Source organism: Vombatus ursinus, unplaced genomic scaffold (assembly GCF_900497805.2).
Source record: "Vombatus ursinus unplaced genomic scaffold, bare-nosed wombat genome assembly UNPS02014812.1, whole genome shotgun sequence".
Taxonomy (NCBI): domain Eukaryota; kingdom Metazoa; phylum Chordata; class Mammalia; order Diprotodontia; family Vombatidae; genus Vombatus; species Vombatus ursinus.
The window spans coordinates 101,297,260-101,319,251 of NW_020954590.1; positions in this window are offsets into that span (position 1 = coordinate 101,297,260).

Below are 21,992 nucleotides of genomic sequence, written 5' to 3' on the forward strand. Positions count from 1 at the left end.
ATAAAATTAAGAAGTGAGAGAAGATTGTACTGGGAGAAGGAGAAAGGGAGAAGTAGAATGGGGTAATTATCTCACATAAAAGGGGGTAAGAAAAAACTTTTGCCATAGAGGGGAAGAGGGGGGAAGTTGAGAAGGAATGAATGAATGAATGTTACACTTATCAGATTTGGCTGAAGGAGGAAATGACATACACACTCAATTGGGTATGGAAATCTATCTTACCCTACAGGAAAATAGAGGCAGAGAGTATAACAGAGGGGTGGGTGATTGAAGGGAGGGCAGATTGAGGAGGGGGTAATCAGAAGTAAATACTTCTGAGGAGGGACAGGGTCAAAAGAGTGAATAGAATAAATGAGGGGTGGGATAGGATGAAGGGAAATATAGTTAGCTTTTCACAACATGACTACTATGGAAGTGTTTTGCATGACTATACATTTATAACCTGTAGAGAGTTGCTTGCCTTCTCAATGAGGGTGGGTGGGGAGAGAGGAAGGGAGAGAATTTGGAGCCCAAAGTTTTAAAAAAATGTTAAAATTTGTTTTTACATGTAACTGGGAAATAAGATATACAGGCAATGAGGTATAGAAATCTATCCTGCCCTATAGGAAAATAGAAGGGGAAAGGTATAAGAGAAGGGGGGGAGGGTGATAGAAGGGAGGACAGATCAGGGGAAGGGGTATTCAGAATGCATGCCCTCTTGGGATGGGTGGAGATGAGAGATGGGGAGAAAATAATGTAAGAGAGGCATTGGAAAGGTTCAGAAAAGAAATGAGTGTTGTAAAATAATTATGAAAAATGAATACACATCTTAAGACAAGAATACAACCACTTAAAAAGTATAATTGGGCAAATGGAAAAGGAAATATAAAAATTCATTGAAGAAAACTACTCTCTAAAAAGTACAATTGGCCAGATGAAAAAGGAAGCAAAAAAAAAACTAGCTGGGGAAAACAACTGCTTAAAAGTTAGAATTGGGTAAGTGGAAACTAATGACTCTATGAGACATGAAGAATCAATCAAACAAATTCAAAAGAATGAAAAGAATAGAAGAAAATGTAGAATAACTCATTGAAAAAAAAAAAAAAAACAACTGACTGAGAAAATAAATCCAGGAGAGATAATATCAGAATCATTAGGCTACCTGAAAGCCACAATCAAAGGGAGGGCCTGGACAGCATCTTTCAAGAAATTACCAAAGAAAACTCCCCTAATATCCTGGAACCTGGGCAAAATAGATATTCAAAGACTCCACCGATCACCTCAGGATAGAGATCCCAAAATAAAAACTCCAAGGAACATTATAGCCAAAATTACAGAACTATCAGTCAAGGAAAAAAAAATATCATATATGGCCAGAAAGAAACAATTCAAAAACCAGGGTTCCACAATCAGGCTTACACAGGACTTATCAGCTGTAATATTAAAGGTTCAGAATTTATGGAGCATGATATTCCAGAAGGCCAAGGAGCTAGGATTACAACCTAGAATCACTGACCTGGCAAAATTAAGGATAATACTCCAAGGTAAATAAAAATGGTCATTCAATGAAATAGAAGAATTTCAAGTTTTCACAAGGAGACTTGAATTGAACAATATCCAGAAGAAATATCAAGACTCAAGAGAAGGCTGAAAAGGGAAAATAAAACATCTGACATTCAATGCAAATGAAGTTAACATACTTACATGGGAAGATGATAATTGTAATTCTTTTTTTGGGGGGGAGGAAGTGTTATATATTGGAATATTTCTTCTTTTCCCATATTCATTCTTATTTTTTTAATAAATTTTTTAACTAATTAATTAATTTTTAGTTTTCAACATTCACTTCCACAATATTTTGAGTTCCAAATTTTTGCCCCATCTTATCTCTCTCCCCACCCCAAAATGGCATGTATTCTGAATACCCCTTTCCCTAATATGCCCTCCCATCTATCTCTGCCCCCCTATTTCTCTGATCTCCTTGCCCTTCAATTTTCCTGTAGGGCAGGATAGATTTCTATACCCCATTGCCTGTATATCTTATTTCCCATTTGCATGTGAAAATATTTTTTTTTATTTCAACATTTGCTTTTAAATCTCTGTGCTCCAAATTTTCTCCCTTTCTCCCTCCCCACCTCCCCTCATTGAGAAGGCAAGCATTTCAATACAGGTTATACATGTGTAATCATGCAAAACATTTCCATATTAGTCATGCTGTGGAAAACTAACCATATTTCCCTTCATTCTATCCCACCCTTTATTTATTCTATTCTCTCTTTTGACCCTGTCCCTCCTTAGAAGTGTTTGTTTCTGATTATCCCCTCCCCCAATCTGCCCTCTACATCGTCCCTTTGCTCTCTTGTCCCCTTTACCCCCTGTTTTCCTGTGGGGTAAGATAGGTTTCCATACCCAATTGAGTGTGTAAATTATTCCCTCCTTAAGCCAAATCCAATGAGAATAAGATTCACTCATTCCCTCTCACCTTCCACCTCCTTCCCCTCCACTGTAAAAGCTTTTCTTGCCTGTTTTATGTGAGATAATTTACCCCACTGTACCTCTCCCTTTCTCCTCTCAGTGTAATTCTCTCTTACCCCTTAATTTTATTCTCCAGATATCACTCAGTTATCTTCAACTTACCCTATGCCCTCTATTTACTTGTCTATCTCTCCATCTCTCTCTCTATTTATATACATACATATATATTTTCCCTCTAACTACCCTAAAACTGACAAAGGTTTCATGAGTTACAAATATCATCTTTCCATGCAGGAATGTAAACAGCTCAACTTTAATATGTCCCTTATGTTTCCTTTTCCTGTTTACCTCTTCATATTTCTCTTGAGACTTGTATTTGAAAGTCAAATTTCCTGTTCAGCTCTGGTCTTTTCATCAAGAATGCTTGAAAGTCCTCTATTTCAATGAATGACCATTTTTTTCCCTGAAGGATTATATTCAGTTTTGCTGGGCAGGTGATTCTTGGTTGTAATCTTATCTCCTTTGCCTCTGGATTATCATATTCCAAGCCCTGTGGTCCCTTAATGTAGAAGCTTTTAAATCCTGTGTTATCATGATTGTGTTTCCACAACACTTGAATTTTTTTCTTTCTCGCTGCTTGCAATATTTTTTCCTTGACCTGAGAACTCTGGAATTTGGTTACAATATTCCTAGGAGTTTTTCTTTGGGGATCTCTTTCAGGAGGAAATCAGTAGATTCTTTCCATTTCTATTTTACCCTCTGGTTCTAGAATATCAGTGCAGTTTTCCTTGATAATTTCTTGAAAGATGATGGATAAGTTCTTTTTTTTGATGATGGCTTTCAGGTAGTCCAATAATTTTTAAATTATCTCTCCTGGATCTATTTCCCAGGTCAGTTGTTTTTTCCAATGAGATATTTCACATTCTCTTCTTTTTTTCATTCTTTTGGTTTTGTTTTACAATGTCTTGATTTCTCATAAAGTCCCTAGCTTCTAATTGCTCCAATCTAATTTTTAAGGAAGTATTTTCTTCAGTGTGTTTTTGGACTTCCTTTTCCATTTGACCAATTTTGCTTTTTAGAGCATTCTTCTCCTCATTGACTTTTGGGGACTCTTTTGCCATTTGGGTTAGGCTATTTTTTAAGGTATTTCCTTCAGTATTTTTTTGGGTCTCCTTTAGCAAGCTGTTGAGTACTTTTTCATGATTTTCTTGCATCACTGTCACTTCTCTTCCTGGTTTTTCCTCTACTTCTCTTACTTGCTTCTCAAAATTCTTTTTGAGCTCTTCCATGGCCTGTGACTGATTCATATTTTTCTTGGAGGCTTTGGATGTAGGGGCTTTGACTTTGTTGTCTTCTTCTGGTTGTATGTTTTGATCTTCTTTGTCACCAAAGTAAGATTCTGTGGTCTGACTTTTTTGCACCTTTGTTTGCTCATGATTCCAGTCAATTATTTGAGTTTTAAACTCTTTTTAAGAGAAGGGCATGCTTCCAATGTAGAGAATGTACCGTCTGTTTGCTCCAGTCTATGAGTGACCACAATCACTGTTATCTGCCTTGGAACTGTGAGGAGGATTCCCTCTCCACCAAGGCACAAGCTCTACCATGCCAACACTCTTCCTTGCCCCAGGATTGGCACCCAGAACTGTGACCCAGATCCAAGCACAGACAAAGCAAGAGAATCCTGCCTCAGCACCAGCAAAAGATCCCTGAAATCCCCCTCTGATCAGCCACTTGATTACCCGTCAGTCTGTAGGCCTGAAGCTCCAGAAGCATCCATCACCTTGGATCCATGTGAGGGGACTAGGGCTGGGATTGAGCTTCTCTCTCACCACAGTCACAGACTTTTCCTACTGACTTTCTAAGTTGTTATTGGCATTCCTGGATTGAGAAGTCTGGAAACTGCCACAGCTGCCTGTGATTCAGTCCTCTGAGGCCTGCCCTAGGTTCACTGAGGCCTGTTTTGCCTGCGTGCCCATGCCAAACTGCATTCTTCTCTCAGCCGGGTGTGATAAACCTTTCTGATGACCCATCCAGGTTGTCTTGGACTAGAAATTTGTTTCACTCTATCTTTTTGTGGGTTCTGTTCTTCTAGAATTTGTTTAGAGTCATTTTTACAGGTATTTGGAGGGGGTTAGGGGAAAGCAAGCCACTGCTTTCACTGCCATCTTGGCTCTGCTTCGATATTTGTAATTCTTAAAAAAAAAATTGTACCACTGTAGTATGGATAGAAGGAATATATACATAGACAGAAAGTATGAGATGAATTTGTAAGGTGAATTTGAGTGAGTGACATAAAATTAATTAAGGGATGAGAAAGAAGAATACACTGGGAGCAGAAGGAAGGAAGAGGTAGAATAGGGTAATTTCTTTTTCATGTGAAATAACTATTACAATGGATGGGAATATGGGAGGGTTGATGATGGGCATCACTTGAACCTTACTCAGATCAGTATTGGCTCAAAGAGAGAATAATATATACAGTCAGTTGAATCTATCTTACCCAGCAGGAAAGTAGAAATGGAAAAAATCAAGTAAAGGGGAGGGGATTGACAGAAGATGGGTCAGACCAGAGGAGGAGGTAGATAGAAACAAAACACTCATGAGAAGGGAAAGGGTGGAAGAAGAAAGAGAACAAACAGGAAGAAGAATAGAATGGAAGGAAATACACAGTTAGTAATCATAACTGTGAATATGAATGACTTGAAATCTCCCATAAAAAAGAAATGGATAGCAGAGTGGATCAAAAACCAGAATCCTACAATATACTGTTTATAAGAAATGTATTTGAAGCAGAGAGAAACACACAGAGTAAGGGTAAGGGGCTGGAGCAGAATCTATTATGCTTCAACTGAGGTTAAAAACAGCAGGAGTTTCAATCCTGATCTCAGATAAACAAAAGCAAAAATAGACCTAATTAAAAGAGATAAAGAAGGAAACTACATCTTACTAAAGGTACCATAGACAATGAAGTAATATCAATACTAAACATTTATGCACCAAGTGATATAGCATCCAAATTCTTAAAGAGTAAATTAAGTGAGTTACAGGTTCATCACCAACAAGAGACAGAGAGCATTACAAAATGTAAAATAGACAATTTTTATTATATAAAATTAAAAAGCTTATGCACAAACAAAACCAATGCAACCAAGATTAGAAGGAATCACAAAGCTGGGGAACAATCATTATAGCAAGTGTCTTGGATAAAGGCCCCATTTCTCAAATATAGAGAGTCAAATTTATAAGAATACAAGCCATTTCCCAATTGATAAATTTTCAAAAGGTATGAACAGGCAGTTTTCAGAAGAAGAAATCAAAGCTATTTATAGGCATATGAAGATGTGCTCTAAATGACTATTGATTAGAGAAATGCAAATAAAAACAACTCTGAGATACCAGATACTCACATCTTTCAGATTGGCTATTATGACAAAAAAGGAAATTGATAAATGGTGGAGAGGATGTGGGAAAATTGGGACACTGATACACTATTGGTGGAGTTGTGAACTGATCCAACCATTCTAGAGAACAATTTGGAACTGTGCCCAAAGACCAACCAAACTGTGCATACTCTTTGATCCAGCAATACCACTACTAGGCCTGTATCCCAAATATATCATAAAAAAAAGGAAATGATCTACATGTGCAAAACTATTTATAGCAGCCCTTTTTGTAGTGGCAAAATATTGGAAATTGAGGGGATAGCCATCAGTTGGAGAATGGCTGAACAAGTCATGGTTTATGTATGTGATGGAATATTATTGTGCAATAAGAAGTGATGAACAGGCAGATTTCAGAAAATCCTGGAAATACTTGTAAAAACTGACACAAAGTGAAATGAGCAGAACTAGGAAAATATTGTATGCAGTATCAGCAACATTGTATTATGACTAACTGTGATAGACTTAGCTCTTCTCAGCAACACAATGATCCAAGACTACACAGGATTCATGATGGAAAATGCTATCCACATCCAGATAAAGAATAGATGGACTCTAAATACAGATTGAAGCATTTTTTCCACTTACTTTATTCTTTTTTTCTTTTTTTTCCCTTTTGACCTATTTCTTTTTTCACAACTGTGACTAATGTGGAAATGTGTTTTACATAGTAACCCATGCATAACCTATATCAAATTGCCTACCATCTGAGGAAGACGGAAGAAAAGTGAGGGAAGGAGAAAACTTTGGGAACTCAAAATCTTATAAAAATGAATAATAAAATTTATCTTGATATATAATTGGGAAAAATAAAATACTATTAAAAACAAAATGGATAAATGATTTAGACATACAGGATGACATTATAAGCAAATTAGGGGAGCATGGAAAATTTTACCTGTCAGATGGATAAGGGAAGAGTTTATTACCCAACAAGAGATACAAAGGATCGCAGAAAGTATAATGGATTATTTTGTTTACATGACATTAAAAAAAAGTTTTGCACAAATAAATCAATGCAGCCAAAATTTGAAGGAAAGCAGGAAACTGGGAATGAATTTTTCAGCAAAGTTCTCTCATAAATGTTTTATTTCTCAAATATGAAAAGAACTGAATAAATTTTTAAAAAATAAGAATCATTTTCCAATTGATAGTCAAAGGATATGAACAGGCTACTTTCAGAAAATTAAATCATAGCTATCAAGGATCATAAGGAAAAAAATGTTCCAAATTATTATGATTAAATAAGTGCAAATTAAAACAACTCTGAGGTATTACCCCCCTCCCCCCCCACACACATATCAAACTGACTAACATGACAGAAAAGGAAATGACAAATGCTGGGGTGAGGATGGAATATGGAAAATCAGGGGTGGTGTTAGTGGAGTAGCAAACTGTCCCAGCTATTCTGGGGAGCAATTTGGAATTATGCCCAAAGGCATATAAAATTAAGTGTACCTTCTGATCCAGCAATAGTACTATTTGCTCTGTATCCCAAAGATATCAATGAAAAAGAAAATGAACCTAAATAGAAAAATATATTTGTAATGGCTCTTTGTGTTACAGCAAAGAATTGAAAATGGAGGAGCTGCCCATCAATTAGGGAATGGATGAACAAGTTGTGGTATAAGATTGTGACAAAATACTATTGTCCTATAAGAAATGACAAGGGGATTATTTCAGAAAAATTGGGGAGGACCTATATGAACTGATTGAAAGTGAATTGAACAGAACCAGGACACCAATGAACACATTAAAAGGAATATTGTAATGATGAATTAATGTGAAAGACTTAGCTACTCTGCTTAGTACAATGTTTCAAGATAATACCAAAGGACTCATAATGCAAAATTCCATCCACCTCCAGAGAAAGATTTAATGAACCCTGAGTGCAAATTGAAGTATATTTTTTGACTTTCTTTATTTTTCTTGCTTTTTCTTTTGCAATGTGGCTAATATGGAAACATGTTTTGCATGCTTTCACATATATAATTGATTATATGTTCTGTTTCTTCCCAATGGGTGGAGGAGAGTCTAGAGAGAGGGAGAGAATTTGGAATTTAAAATATTTTTTAAAATATTAAAATAAATAAAGCTAATCATAAGGTTATGGAGAAGAAAATAAAAGAAAAATCCACTCATCATTTTTGTGGGAGTGGGAGTAGGGGAGGAAAGGGAGAAACTCTTAGGGAGGAAATACTTCACACAACTGGAAATTGGTATTGGTCCAAAACCTTTATGCAGTTAGAACAAACTAGCTGTATAAAAGTAATAGATGCCTCAGGGTATTCTCTATGGATAAGGTATCACCAATACTAGTTCAGCTTAATTTACACACTGAACATGTATTGGAAAGTTAAAGATTTTTCTTTTTCTGTGCATGAGATGGGGGGTGGGGTGAGGGAGGAAGGGATAGGAAGACTAGAGAATTTAATGAAAGAAGATATCATTGAATCAGTTGCACTTTACCAATGGCTACAATAGATGTGACTACTAGATCTCAGTAATAAGAAAAAACTTTCTAGAGAATGATTCTTATTTTTTACAAATTTTATTAGCTCTCTGTATATTTGAAATCTATTTGAAGGACTTACATATCCTACAAAAATATAACAAAATAAAAAATATATAATATATTTCCATAAATATTTGAGAAGTAAGACCACCCACCTTCTAGTCTCCCAGGTTCATAACTTGAACATTATCTTGCATTCCTTAGTACTCTTGACCACACAAATCTAATCATTTTTACCTTTTCTAGAGCCACAACATGTCTTATATCGCTCCCCTTTTTTTTTACTTACATAGCCACCATCTTATTCTGACCTTTATCAACTCTACATAGACTATTGCAATGGTTTAGTAAGTGGTATCTCTACCTCAGGTCTCTTTTCTCCTTATTCTAATCCTTCTTCCAGCTGCCAAAGTGATTTTCCTTACATACAAATCTGACTGTGTCACTGTCCTAGTCAACAAACCCTATTGGCCCCCTATTACCTCTAAGATAAGGTACTCTTTAACTTTTTAAACTCTTCCAAATTGGCCCTAACCTTTATTTTCAGACTAATGATATAGTATTTCTCTTCCAATACTCTATGGTCCAGTCGTATTAGATTCCTCACTGTTCTTCACATATGCTACTCCATCTCTTGCCTTGGTGCCTTTTCTCTAGTTATCCCCCAGCCCCTTAACTGGAGTATATTTGATCCTTTGTTTTGTTTGTTTGTTTGTTTGTTTTTTATTTTGCCACAAAGAATCTCTTTCTTCCTTTAAGGTGCAACTAAAGCACCAGGTTTTACAAAATGCCTTTTCTGTTCTCAAAGTTCTAGTGCATTTATTCTGTAAATGTTTCATTTAAAACATCACTACTGTGTATTTATTTCATTACAGTATTTTCATTCTTTATCTTGACAATTAGAGGATTCATAGATAGATAGATTTCTTCCATGAAGGAATCTAATATCTTTATCTACATTTTTTTTGGTCTTTGTATCCCCAAAATCTAGCATACTGCCTGGTATACAACAGTCACTTATTGCTTGATTGATAAATAGAATATACAAAATAAAGACATGGAGATGGGCACTGACAGGTAGAGAGGGGATTAAGTTTACTCTGGGGCTGAAATGAGTATATTCATGTGTATGTAATCTATCTATTTATCTATCTATCTATCTGTATCTTTATCTCTCTATATCTATATACACACACATACACACACACATTTTTATGTATATGTATGTGTGCATATGTGTATGTATGTGTAGGCATCTTTGGAAATCTTTGAGCACATAAACATTTCAGGTATTTTTATATCTATAACAATGTTACCTTCCACCAAAATATGGACATTATTGTTAGATGTAGCTTAGTACTACAATTTATTCAGCCTCTATATGACAATGCATTTAAAAATATTTTGTTGTCAATTATGTCTTCATATGAATGGTTTGGTACAGGAGTACCAAATTGAATATTCATATTATCTCATGTAAAACACAAAAACATCATAAGTTCTTTTGAGTGTGGATAAGACATCTAAGAGTACTTTCAAAATTGCATACAGTAAAAATGTAAGAAAAGCTTTTGCTATTGAGTATACTCTCCAAAGGGCAGCTAGGTGGCACAGTGAATAGAGCTCTGGCCTTGGAATCAGAAGGACCTGAGTTCAAATCTGGCCTCAGACATTTGACACTTACTAGCTGTGTGATGCAGGGCAGCTCACGTAACCCCATCACTTAGTTAAAAAAAGAAAAGAAAAGAGAATACTCTCCAAAACATTATTTTAAAGGATAAATGTGATTTTCTATATGTGATTTCCCTTTAAAAAATTAAAGAAAAAATCTATGGGTTCTTTCCTACATAGGAAGCTGTTTGTACTCAGAAGATGTCACTTTGATGGTGTCCTTGGTAAAAAAAAATGCAATGGAAATATTAGTACTAGGAATCTCTGCATTAAACATAAATAATAGACATAAAATTAGTGACATTTGGATGACGTTATTTGAATAGGAAACAACTCAGTATAAGGATTTTTTTCAAAGTCTAGGATATTATTAGATGAATTATTGATAAAGTGTAGATTTCTAAGTAGATTTCTCATGTTGCCAGTTAGTATACAGAAAATGTAAGGCAAGCTGAGGGGAATTCAGAATGATCTTACCCATGATTATAATCACTCTATCATTCATACAGGAAGAGAGGAAACAATATGCAACGAAACTTTTGAGGAGGGTATTTGAATTTGGGGGTGAATTTCAAAAATTTGTAAAGAATATAATTTTAAAAGCAGTGAACAACATTTGTGCAAAGTGAAGAGATATGCTGTAGAAAATTTTTACCTAATGGAATGTGGATTTTTACAAACTTTCAAGGGGATGCAAATTGACTTTCCAAATTTCTTGTAATGATAATATCTCCAAGGTCTCCAAAGTGCTCACTAGGTAATTAAGTGTTTGCTATGTGCCCAGAACAGTGGACAAGTTGCATTAGTTTTAGGAAATGTGACTTGTAAGCAACACTCAGGGGAACAGCTATTGAAAAGATTTTATCTGTTTTAGATTTCATCCTTATATTAGTCAATAAGAATTTGTGAAGTGTTTACTATGTGCCAGGTACTGTTTAAGGCATTAGGGAAACAAAGTGAAAAATGAAATAGCCCTGATTCAAAATAGTATTTACATATTGGGACACCCCATTTAATGGCCAATATTCTTCAATAAATTGGCAGAATAATTTCCTCAGGATGACAATGATCAAATCAAATCAAATCAAATTCTTTTTTTTTCATATTAGGAGTTTTATTTCCTAATGTAACAAAATTGCCTTGAATTTACAGTTCAATGGAGTTTTTAAGTTATGTCATAATGAAAATGTAATGCAAATCCTTTGATTTTTCATGAAGAGTTCCATTTTCAGGGTAAAGTTGTTTCATTCATTATTCATTCATTCATCCATTCATTCATTAATCTATCTATTTATTTATAACTTTATTTTTAGTTTTCAAGATTCATTTCCACAAGATTTTGGGTTCTAAATTTTCTCCCCATCTCACCCCTCCTTCTACCCCAAGATGGTGTGCTTTCTGAATACACCTTCCCCTAATCTGCCCTCCCTTCTATAACCCCTCCCCTTCTCTTATCCCCTTCCCCTTCTATTTTCCTGTAGGGCAGGATAGATTTCTACACCCCATTGCCTATATATCTTATTTCCCAGTTGCATGTAAAAACAATTTTTAACATTTGTTTTTAAAGCTTTGGGTTCCAAATTCTTTCCTTTCTTCCCTCCCCATGCACCCCCATTGATATGGCAAGCAACTTAATAGTTTATACATGTGTAGTTATGAAAAACACTTCCACAGTAGTCATGTTGTGAAAAACTAACTATATTTCCCTTTGTCCTGTCCCACTCCCCATTTATTCTATTCTCTCTTTTGACCCTGTTACTCCTCAGAAATGTTTGCTTCTGATTACCCCCTTTCCCAATCTACCCTCCTTTCTATCTAAAACTGACATATTTTAGTGTGTATCTTTCATTGTTTCCCCCAACATTACTTTCACCTAAAGGACCAAAGGTCCTCCAAGGCACAGAAAATTCTTCCCCAAATACAGGTTCTCCTCTGTGACTCCTATGCTCTCTGCCCTCAATGAATTCCTACTTACCAACTCTAGCTCCAAAGCTGTCAGGTTCTATAAAGTTTACATCCCACTGCTTATATGTGTCCTCATGACATACATCACTTTTCATGACATTCTGACCACAAAGTTGACCTAGGGAGGGGGTCAGCATAAGCTAGTATGGAGCTGCCACAGTCAGGTTATGCATTTTTACATCTTCAACTCTGTCAACTCTGCCCTCTCTTATCCCCTTCCCCCCTATTTTACCATAGGGTAAGATAGATTTCCATACCCAACTAAGTGTTTATGTTATTCCTTCCTTAAGCCAAATCCAATGAGAATAAGATTCACTCATTCCCTCTCTATTTCCCCCACTTCCTCTCCACTGTAAGTTTTTTCTTGTCTGTTTTATGTGAGATAATTTACCCCATTCTACCTCTCCTTTTCTCCTTCTCCCAGTATAATCCTTTCACGCTTTTATTTTTTAGTTTCATCCCTTCAGCTTTAACTCAACCTGTGCCATCTATCTATCTATCTATCCATACATATAAATATATATATATATATATATATATATATATATATATATATTTCCATACAACTACCCTAATACTGACAAAGGTCTCATGAGTTACAAAAATCATGTAGGAATGTAAGCAGTTCAACTTCAATAAATCCCTTGAGATTTCTTTCTCCTGTTTATCTTTTCTCTGCTTCTCTTGAGTCTTGTATTTGAAAGTCAAATTTTCTATTCAGCTCTGGTCTTTTCATCAAGAACGCTTGAAAGTCTTCTATTTCAGTGAATGTCCATTTTTCCCCCTGAAGGATTATACTCAGTTTTGCTGGTTAAGTGATTCTTGGTTGTAATTCTATCTCCTTTGCTCTCTGAAATATCATATTCCAAGCCCTCCTGGTCTCTTAATGTAGAAGCTGCTAAATCATGTGTTATTCTGATTATGTTTCCACAATACTTGAATTATTTTTTTCTGGTTACTTGCAATATTTTCTCTTTGACCTGGGAACTCTGGAATTTGGCTGTAATATATCTAAGGGTTTTTCTTTGGGAATCTCTTTCAGGAAGTTATTGGTGGATTTTTCCATATGTATTTTACCCTCTGGTTCTAGAATATCAGGGCTGTTTTCCTTGATAATTTCTTGAAAAATGATGTCTAAGCTCTTTTAAAAACAATTACTAATTTATTTTATTAACAATCACTTCCATAAGGTTTTGAGTTTTTAATTTTTCTCCCTCTCCCTCCCCACCTCCCTCCCCAAGATGGCATGCAATATGATATAAGCTTTACATATACATTCCTATTAAACATATTTTCAAATTAGTCATATTTTAAAGAAGAATTAGAACCAATAGGAAGAACCACAAGAAAGAGGAAACAAAACAAAACAGAAGAAAAAAAGGAGCAAATAGTATGCTTTGATCTGCATTCAAATTCCATAGTTCTTTCTCTGGATGGATAGTATTTTCCATCATGGGACTTTTGGAGATGTCTTAGATCCTTGCACTGCTGAGAAGGGCTAAGTCTATCAAAGTCAGTCATTGAACACCATGGCTATTACTGCATACAACATTTTCCTGGTTCTGCTCACTTAACTCAGTATCAGTCCATACAAGTCTCTCCAGGTTTTTTTTTTTCTGAAGTCTGCCTGCTCATGGTTTCATATAGCACAATAGCATTCCATTACATTCATATACCATGACTTGTTCAGCCATTCCCCATTTGATGGGCATCCCCTCAGTTTCCAAATTTAGCCACCACAAAAAGAGTTCTATAAATATCTTTGTACATGTGGGTCTTTCTCCCATTTGTATGATCTCTTGAGATACAGTCCTAGAAGCACTATTGTTGGGTCAAAGGACATGAACATTTTTATAGCCCTTTGGGCATAGGTCCAAATTGCCCTCCAAAATGTTTGTATCATTTCACAACTCAGCCAACAATGCATCAGTGTTCCAATTTTCCCACATCTTCTCCAACATTTATCATTTATGTGTTTTGTCATGTTGGCCAATCTGACAGGTGTGATGTGGTAACTCAGAGTTGTTTTGATTTGCATTTGTCTAACAAATAGTGATTTAGAGCATTTTTTCATGTGACTATAGATGACTTTAATTTCTTCATCTGAGAATTGCCTATTCCTATCCTTTGACCATTTATCAACTGGGAGTAGGCTCTTTTTTTTTTTTTGTCATGGCTTTCAATTAGTCCAATAATTTTTAAAATATCTCTCCTAGATCTATTTTCCAGGTCAGTTGTTTTTCCAGTGAGATATTTCATGTTGTCTTTTATTTTTTCATTCTTTTGGTTTTGTTTTACAATTTCTTGATTTCTCATAAAGTAACCAGATTCCATTTGCTCCATTTAAATTTTTAAGGAAGTATTATCTTTAATGAACTTTTGTAATTCTTTTTCCATTTGTTCAATTCTGCTATTTAAGGCATTCTTCTCCTCATTAGCTTTTTGGACCTCTTTTGCCACATGGGTTAGTCTATTTTTTAGGTGTTATTTTCTTCAGTATTTTTGGGTCTCCTTTAGCAAGCTGTTGACTTGTTTTTCATGATTTTCTCACATCACTCTCATTTCTCTTCCTAGATTTTCCTCTACTTCTCTTACTTGCTGCTCAAACTCCTTTTTGAGCTCTTCCATGGCCTGGGACTCATTCATATTTTTCTTGGAGGCTTTGGATGTAGGAGTTTTTACACTTTTGTCATCTTTTGGTTGTATGTTTTGATCTTCTTTGTCACCAAAGAAAGATTCTACGGTCTGACTTTTCTTTTTGAGAAGTTTGATCATGATCCCAACCAATTATTTGACTTTTAAACTCTTTGCTAAAGTAGGGGTCTGCTTCCAGTGTGGAGAATGTACTGTCCCAAGCTTTGGGGGATTTTGTGTAGGTGTTTTCAGAGACACTTCCAGGGACCTGCAAATTTTCAGTTCTTCCAAGGTAGAATGATCAAGAGCAAGGTGTTTACACCTTTCCTGGCCATTGCTCTGGTCTATGAGTGACCACAAGCACTCTTTTCTGCCTTGGAACTATGCAAATGATTCCCTTTTCACTGTCACTGCAAGCTCCACCAACCAATGCTCCTCCTTGCCCCTGGATCACCACCCAGAACTGGACCCAGATCCAAGCATAGGCAAAGAAAGAGAATCTTGCCTTGGCACCAGCAAAGAGATCCCTGCAATTCCCCTCTGGTCAGCTACTCAATCCACCCTCTGTCTGTGGGCTAACAGCTCTGGAAGCAGCCACCTCTCTAGTGCTGTGCTGATACTAGGGCCAGACCAAGTTCCTCTCTCACTGTGAGCATGGATATTTCCTACTGACCTTTTTAAGTTGTCTTTGGTATTTGTGGGTTGAGAAGTCTGGAAACTGCCACAACTCCCCTAGATTTAGTCCCCTGAGGCCTGCTGCAGGTTTCCTGAATCCTGGCCTTTCCCTGTGCACCCCCATGCTGAACTGTGCTTCTCTCCCAGACAGGTGAAATCAACCATCTAGGTTGTTTTGGGCTGGAAATTTGTTTCACTCTGTCTTTTTGTGAGTTTTACTGATCTAGAATTTGTTCAGAGTCATTTCTACAGGTATTTGAAGACATTTGTGGGAGAGCTTTAGCAAGTCACTGCTTTTACTCTGCCATCTTGGCCATCTTGGCTACCTGCCCCCCAGTCATAATTCTTTATCACCTTGTTTTTTTCAACAAATTTTCATGAGTATTGAATTTGATCTTTACAACTTATGTGATATAATCATAGGGCAAATTTCATACCTCTTCCCCAAGAAACTCATCAAACATTTAAAAATAGATATTATGGCCCCTTGAAGTCTTTTTATTTGCAGACTATGTATCCCTTATTTCTTCAACTAATCTCCATATGGCATGAATTCAAAGCTCTCCACATCGGGCTCTGTGTATTTTCCAGTTTATAAATGTCAATAAATTTTCTAAAATATGGAACACAGAACTGAGGATAATGTTCCCAATAGTCTGATTGGAGCAAAGTACAAAGGGCTTCTCACCTCTTTTACTCTCTCATTCTGGAATCTCTGACTCTCTCTCTCTCTCTCTCTCTTTCTCTCTCTTTTTGTCTTCTGTATGTCTTCCTGTCTCTCTGTCTCTTCTTTTCTTACTCTCATTATAGTCTAATTACATTAATTTTCTTGACTGTCATGTCATGTGTCTTATATTGGCTTTCATTGAATTTGCTGAGAACAAACCTTTGTTCTCTAGGAATTCTTCTAATGTACCTATTTTAGATTTCATATATTATTCCACTAATCTGTCAGTATAAACATATTGCTATATAGATTTTTTCTGAGAATTTGTCATTCAATATGTGAGCTCACTCTCAGAGGTTCAAGTCATCAGAAACTTTTACAAGTAGACTGTCTGTACCTTCATTCAAGTCACTGAAAAAAAAAGACTGACCAGTATAAGTGTTATAGAAAGATCACTAGAATTCTCTACTAAAAACTACTCTTCCATGCTGATACCAATTTATTAAGAACAATTATTTGTGTCTAGTTCATCCAATAGGTTCTGAATTTATCTAATGATAATTAAATGTAGCTTACATTTTTATTTCATAACAGTCCAGTCAGTCAATAAGCATTTATTAATTACCTTCTATGTGTCAGGAACTGTGCTAAGCAATGGGGATATAAAAATATATAATAGATATTTTCTGTACTCAAGGAGCATACAATCTAATGTGGGAGATAGCATGCAAACAAATATATGCAAAGCAAGCTAAATATAAGATAAATAGTCAATGATTGAAAAGGGGAAGACACTACAATTAAGAGAGGCTGGAAAAGGCTTCCTGTAGAAGAAATAAATTTAATTTTAAAAAGGATTTTAATTGAGACTTAAAGGAAGTCAGGGAAGGCAGTAGGCAGAAATGAAGAAGGAAATTATTCTTGACAAAGGGGATAGCCAGGGAAAATGTCAAGAGATGAATATCTTGTTCCTAGAAGAGCAAGGAGGTCATGTCACTGTATCAAATAATAAGAAGAGGAGAGTAAGATAAAGAATAAGATATTCAATACCTGGAAAGGGAAAAGGTAGGTTATGGAGGTATTTGAATGACAAAAAGATCATTTTGTATTTAATCCTGGAGACAATGGAGAGCCACTGTTGTTTATTGAATAGAAATGTGGCATGGTCAGACCAGCACTTTAGGAAAATCACTTTGTTGGCTGAATGGAAGATGGATTGGAGTAGGGAGAGATTTGAGGCAGGTAGGTGCAGTAGCAAGTTACTTCAATAGTTAGGGTGTGAAGCTATGAGGACCTGTACCAGAGTAATCACAGCATTAAAAAGTATATTTGAAAGATGCTGCAAATGTGGAATTGACAGGTCTTGGCACCAAACTGAATACAGGAGATGAGAAATAATGAGGAGTTGAGGATGAAATCTATGTTTTCAGTCTAAGTGACTGAGAGAATGATTTTGCGCATAGTAATGGAGAAGTTGGGGACAAGGCATTGGGGAAAAGATGAATTCAGTTCTGATATACTAAGTTTAAGATGTGTACTGGACTTCCAATTTGAGTTGTCTGAAAGGCAGTTGGAGATGCAAGATTGGAAATCAGCAAAGAGGTGAGAGGAGGGTATGTAGACTTGAGAATTATCCACATACAGATGGTAATTAAATCCATATGAGTTGAGATGGCCAGGTGAGATAGTTTATAATGTGAATAGAAGAGGTCCCAGAATGGAACCCTATAGGATTCTTATGGTTGGAAGGCATGATCTGAATGACAATCCAACAAAGGGGACTAAGAAATAATGGTTAGATAGGTAGAAGTAGACCTGAGAGAGAGTGCTTTCCTGAAAACCTAGAGAGAAAGGAGTATCAAGGAGGAATAGGTGATCCACAGTGTCAAAGAGTGTAGTGAGGTCAAAGAGAATGAGGATTTAGAAAAGGTCATTGAATGCGGAAAAAAAATAAGAGATCATTGGTAACTTTGCAGAAGATCAAAAGATGCCATTCTTGACAAGGGTCAAGAAGAAAGTGAAAGGATTGTTAGGTCTACCTATTGTTGATGGAATTTTCAAGGAGTTTAGCACCAAAGTGCAGAAGAGCTATAGGATGATAGCTAGCAGAATGGAAGGATCAGACGAAGAGTTTTTGAGAATTGGGGAGACATGAACATGTCTGTAAGTAGTAGAAAAGGAACCAGTAAACAGGGAGAGACTGAAAATACCTGAAAGAGAGGAGATAACACAGAAGGTAATTTGTTGGAGGAGATGAAATGGAACGGTATCTCTTAAGCTGATAGAGGGTTGGTACACTACCAATGCAGGGGGAAATCAGTCATTTTGGGACATCTTCACACCTCAAGGATATCTTGTGAAATTTCACAATATCCTTCTAACAAGAAAGTGTATGATATCTAGTGAGTTCTCTTGATCAACAATTTTAGTAATCTTGCCACAGAAGAAAATCAGTTTAGTGTGACATGGCCTATCTTTACTATGATAACCTGGGAATTGAGTTAAGTTATGGTCTTGTTAATGGGACACAATGCCAAAAAGGAACTTCCTTGGGAAGATAACCAAAGATTTAATGATGAGGATAAGGGGGGATTAAGGTATCATCAGATAGAGAGGCACCTCTTAAGAGGCTCTCTAATTGTCTGCTTCTCTGTCCTGTTGGAATAACTAGCTCCATGAAGGTTATCTTTACTTATGGCCACCCTGTACATTTTTTTCATAGGAAGTGCTAAAAAAAAAAAAGCAGTTGCTCCATTGTGTGCCTTTACTAGAAGATTATAACCTTTGTACTTCAGTAAAGCAACTTCTTGGTCATGTACCTAAAAATTGAGTGTTTTCTTACATCAGATCCAAGCATTGCTTGAAATTGACCAATGATTTTCTTTCTAATAGCTTTAAAACTCTCTTATTCTAGGAGTTTGCCAATAATCAAAATAAAACTTATTGCATATAATGAGTACTCTACTTTTTCAACTTTCAATAATGAGAAAAAATATGCCTCCCTTCACTTCTGTGTCACATATTCCAATTTCCATGATTTTTCAATGATCACTGATGTTGATTTTGATTATAATATCAATCATTCCTTTCAGGACCCTAAAATACAATTTATATGAATACTTGATCTAATTGAAGTTACCTAGGAAACCATGTATTTTTCTTGCTTCATTTGGTTCCATTGTCTTGTTAATCATTTTCCTTTCTATCCTCCATTCCAAGGACATCCTCCTTAAGAGTAAGGGCAGAGTAATGGAGGGAGAACAGAAGAAAAATAAACACTAAATAGTTCTGCCTTCTTTCCATCATCTAATATCGTTATCCTATCCACTCCAAACCATAGTCCTATGCCATCTTTTATCATTCTCTCTTGCACCTATTATAGCTAGATAAGCTGTATTTTCTGTCCTTAGAATTCGTTAGCAGTTCATCTCCTTCTGTGTTTAGTGTTCCTGACAATATTCTTATAGAATTTGTCATTATTTTGTATTTATTCCTTCTCTTACCTATTATTGTATTTCTCTTCTGTTTCTTTTTCTAAAAAAATGTTATAATATGGTCCATATATGTCCACTTCAGTCCCTTTAGTCACTTTTCCTTTTCCTTCCTTATCAGAATAACTGGTCATCAGAATTTCATTCTTGTTGACATTCCACCCATCTTGGACAAACTTCCCATATGTAATCATAAACTATGATAATCTTCCTTTTCTTTAAAAACTTTAAATCTCACTATTCTAAAATTTACTTTGTCAGAATGATTCTTCAAAATTTTTCCTTCACTTTCTATTGCAGACTCTAAATGGAATGGTCACTTACTCCCCACACTCTTATTAATTCAGCTTTTACAACTACTTCTTTCTCATTGGTGAGAATCAAATGTAGGAGAACATTTCACCTCTTTACTTCCCATAGATTTTTAAGATGGATATTTTAAATGAATTCACAATTGTGGCAAGATTTTACAATGATTCATTTTCAGTTTGTATTAGCCAGGTTGTGGTACACACCTATAACCCCAGAAGAAGTTGAGGCTAGTAGATCACTTGAGCTTGGGAGTTAAGATCTGAAATAATACCTAAAGCAGATTGGGTATCTGCAATGAGTTTTTCACCAATATGGTGAGCTCCTGAAGGATTGGGGCTACTCATTTGCCTAAAAAGAGGCAAAAAAAGATGAACACAACTTTCAAGTGTATCAGCAGTGTAATCATGTCCATGAGTGGCTCCTTAATTTCCAGCCATGTACAGACATACACAAGTCTGTATCAAGATTCAAAAAAAAGTTTATGTTTAGTGTATTACTACATCTTCAATCAGTATCCTTCTTCCCACCATTGCTGACTGCCTTTTATCTTTATCTCCTTATTCTTTTATCTCTCTGTAAAATTGTTTTATTAACAACTTATATTCATTGATATTTGTTTGTAATAGCACATTATCTCAGAAAACAAGGAAGAGTAGATGTGGATGTTTATATGTGGGAGTGTTTTCCCTCTAGAGGATTTGTCTGTTATCTAGCACTCATAAGATTATAGGATCATAGGTGTTAAAGTTGAGAATCACAAAGAGCAGAAGGATCACCAATCACAAAGTTGGGCATCACTAAGTTACTTGGTTCAAATGTCATCTCCAACACTTAATAGAAATGTGACTATGGTCACATCATTTAACCTTTCTGATCCTCCCCTCAGTTCTATTATCTTTAATATGGGAATAATAAAATCTAAACACCTACATTAACAGGCACATCATGAAAATCAAGTGAAATCATGTATTTAAAGATATTCATAAACTTTAAAAGGTTATATAAGTGGTAACTATGGGAGATGATAATAATAACCATAGTTCAACATTCTCATTGGTACTCAAGTGCAATAATAATGGGAACTGGTATCTATGTTGTAATTTTAAAAAATTCTTCACATACACAATCTCTTTTAATCCATAGAATTCATAGAGGTAAATTTACTGCTATTTTACAGATATAGAAATTGAGAAAGAGAAGTTAAGTAACATAGCATTTGAACCCTGGTTTCCCTGACTGGTCCTATAATTCCTTTTCCCTTTTATACAGACAGACACCATTCATCATTTGAAACATTTAGATAAGTGTAAATTTTAAAAAAATAATGACATTGTTATGGATATTATTAAGGGCATTGGGGTGGGTGATGAAGTTATACCATTTGGTATGTATGTTTAAGTCAGTGTTAGAGTGTCCTCAGATGATATAGATGCATTGGCCTTGTAGTGCATAAAACAGCCTGCAGTTCTGTAGGAAGAAAAGCATCAGCCCATTTTTCTATTCTTCCCCTTATCCAACCTTACTACATAGTAGCTTCATGCCAGACTTCACCAATGCTCATAAGTCTGTATACAGAAGTGCTATGAAAGTAAAACTGTGAGGTTTGAATCAGAGTCTGAAATTATGGAAATATTCTCAGCTTTCTTTGAAGAGATAATTCAACTGTCCTCTAAATGTCCAAGATGAACACTTAATAAATAATTGTGGCCTGAACAGTTTTGGAAGTCTTTTTATAACTTTACTCCTTTCAAATTTGTTTTGGAAACAAAGGCAGGGATGAGTAAAATATGTTTCATCATTACACTGAATTTGGAGTAAAGGAACATATTCCTAAGCACTTTAGAACATTCAGTCTCTCTTTTAATGAGATTTCCTCATCTAGAATTAGGACAAAATAGAATTTTAATGCACACAGACTCAAACTCAAACTGCAAATGAAGAAACTACAAATCTTGACTCCCATGGGCCAGGAGAATATAGGAAGAGGTTTTAAATTTATGCCAAGTACTAAGGTAAAAATCTGAATTTATTAAGTATTGATCAAAATAATTTTTAGTAAACATTACAACATTTACTGAAATACAACTGACAAATTGGCTGAAAATTTTCTTACATTTGAGTCTTAAGTGGCTAAAAAGTATACAAGGAAAAACTACAAAAATATAATA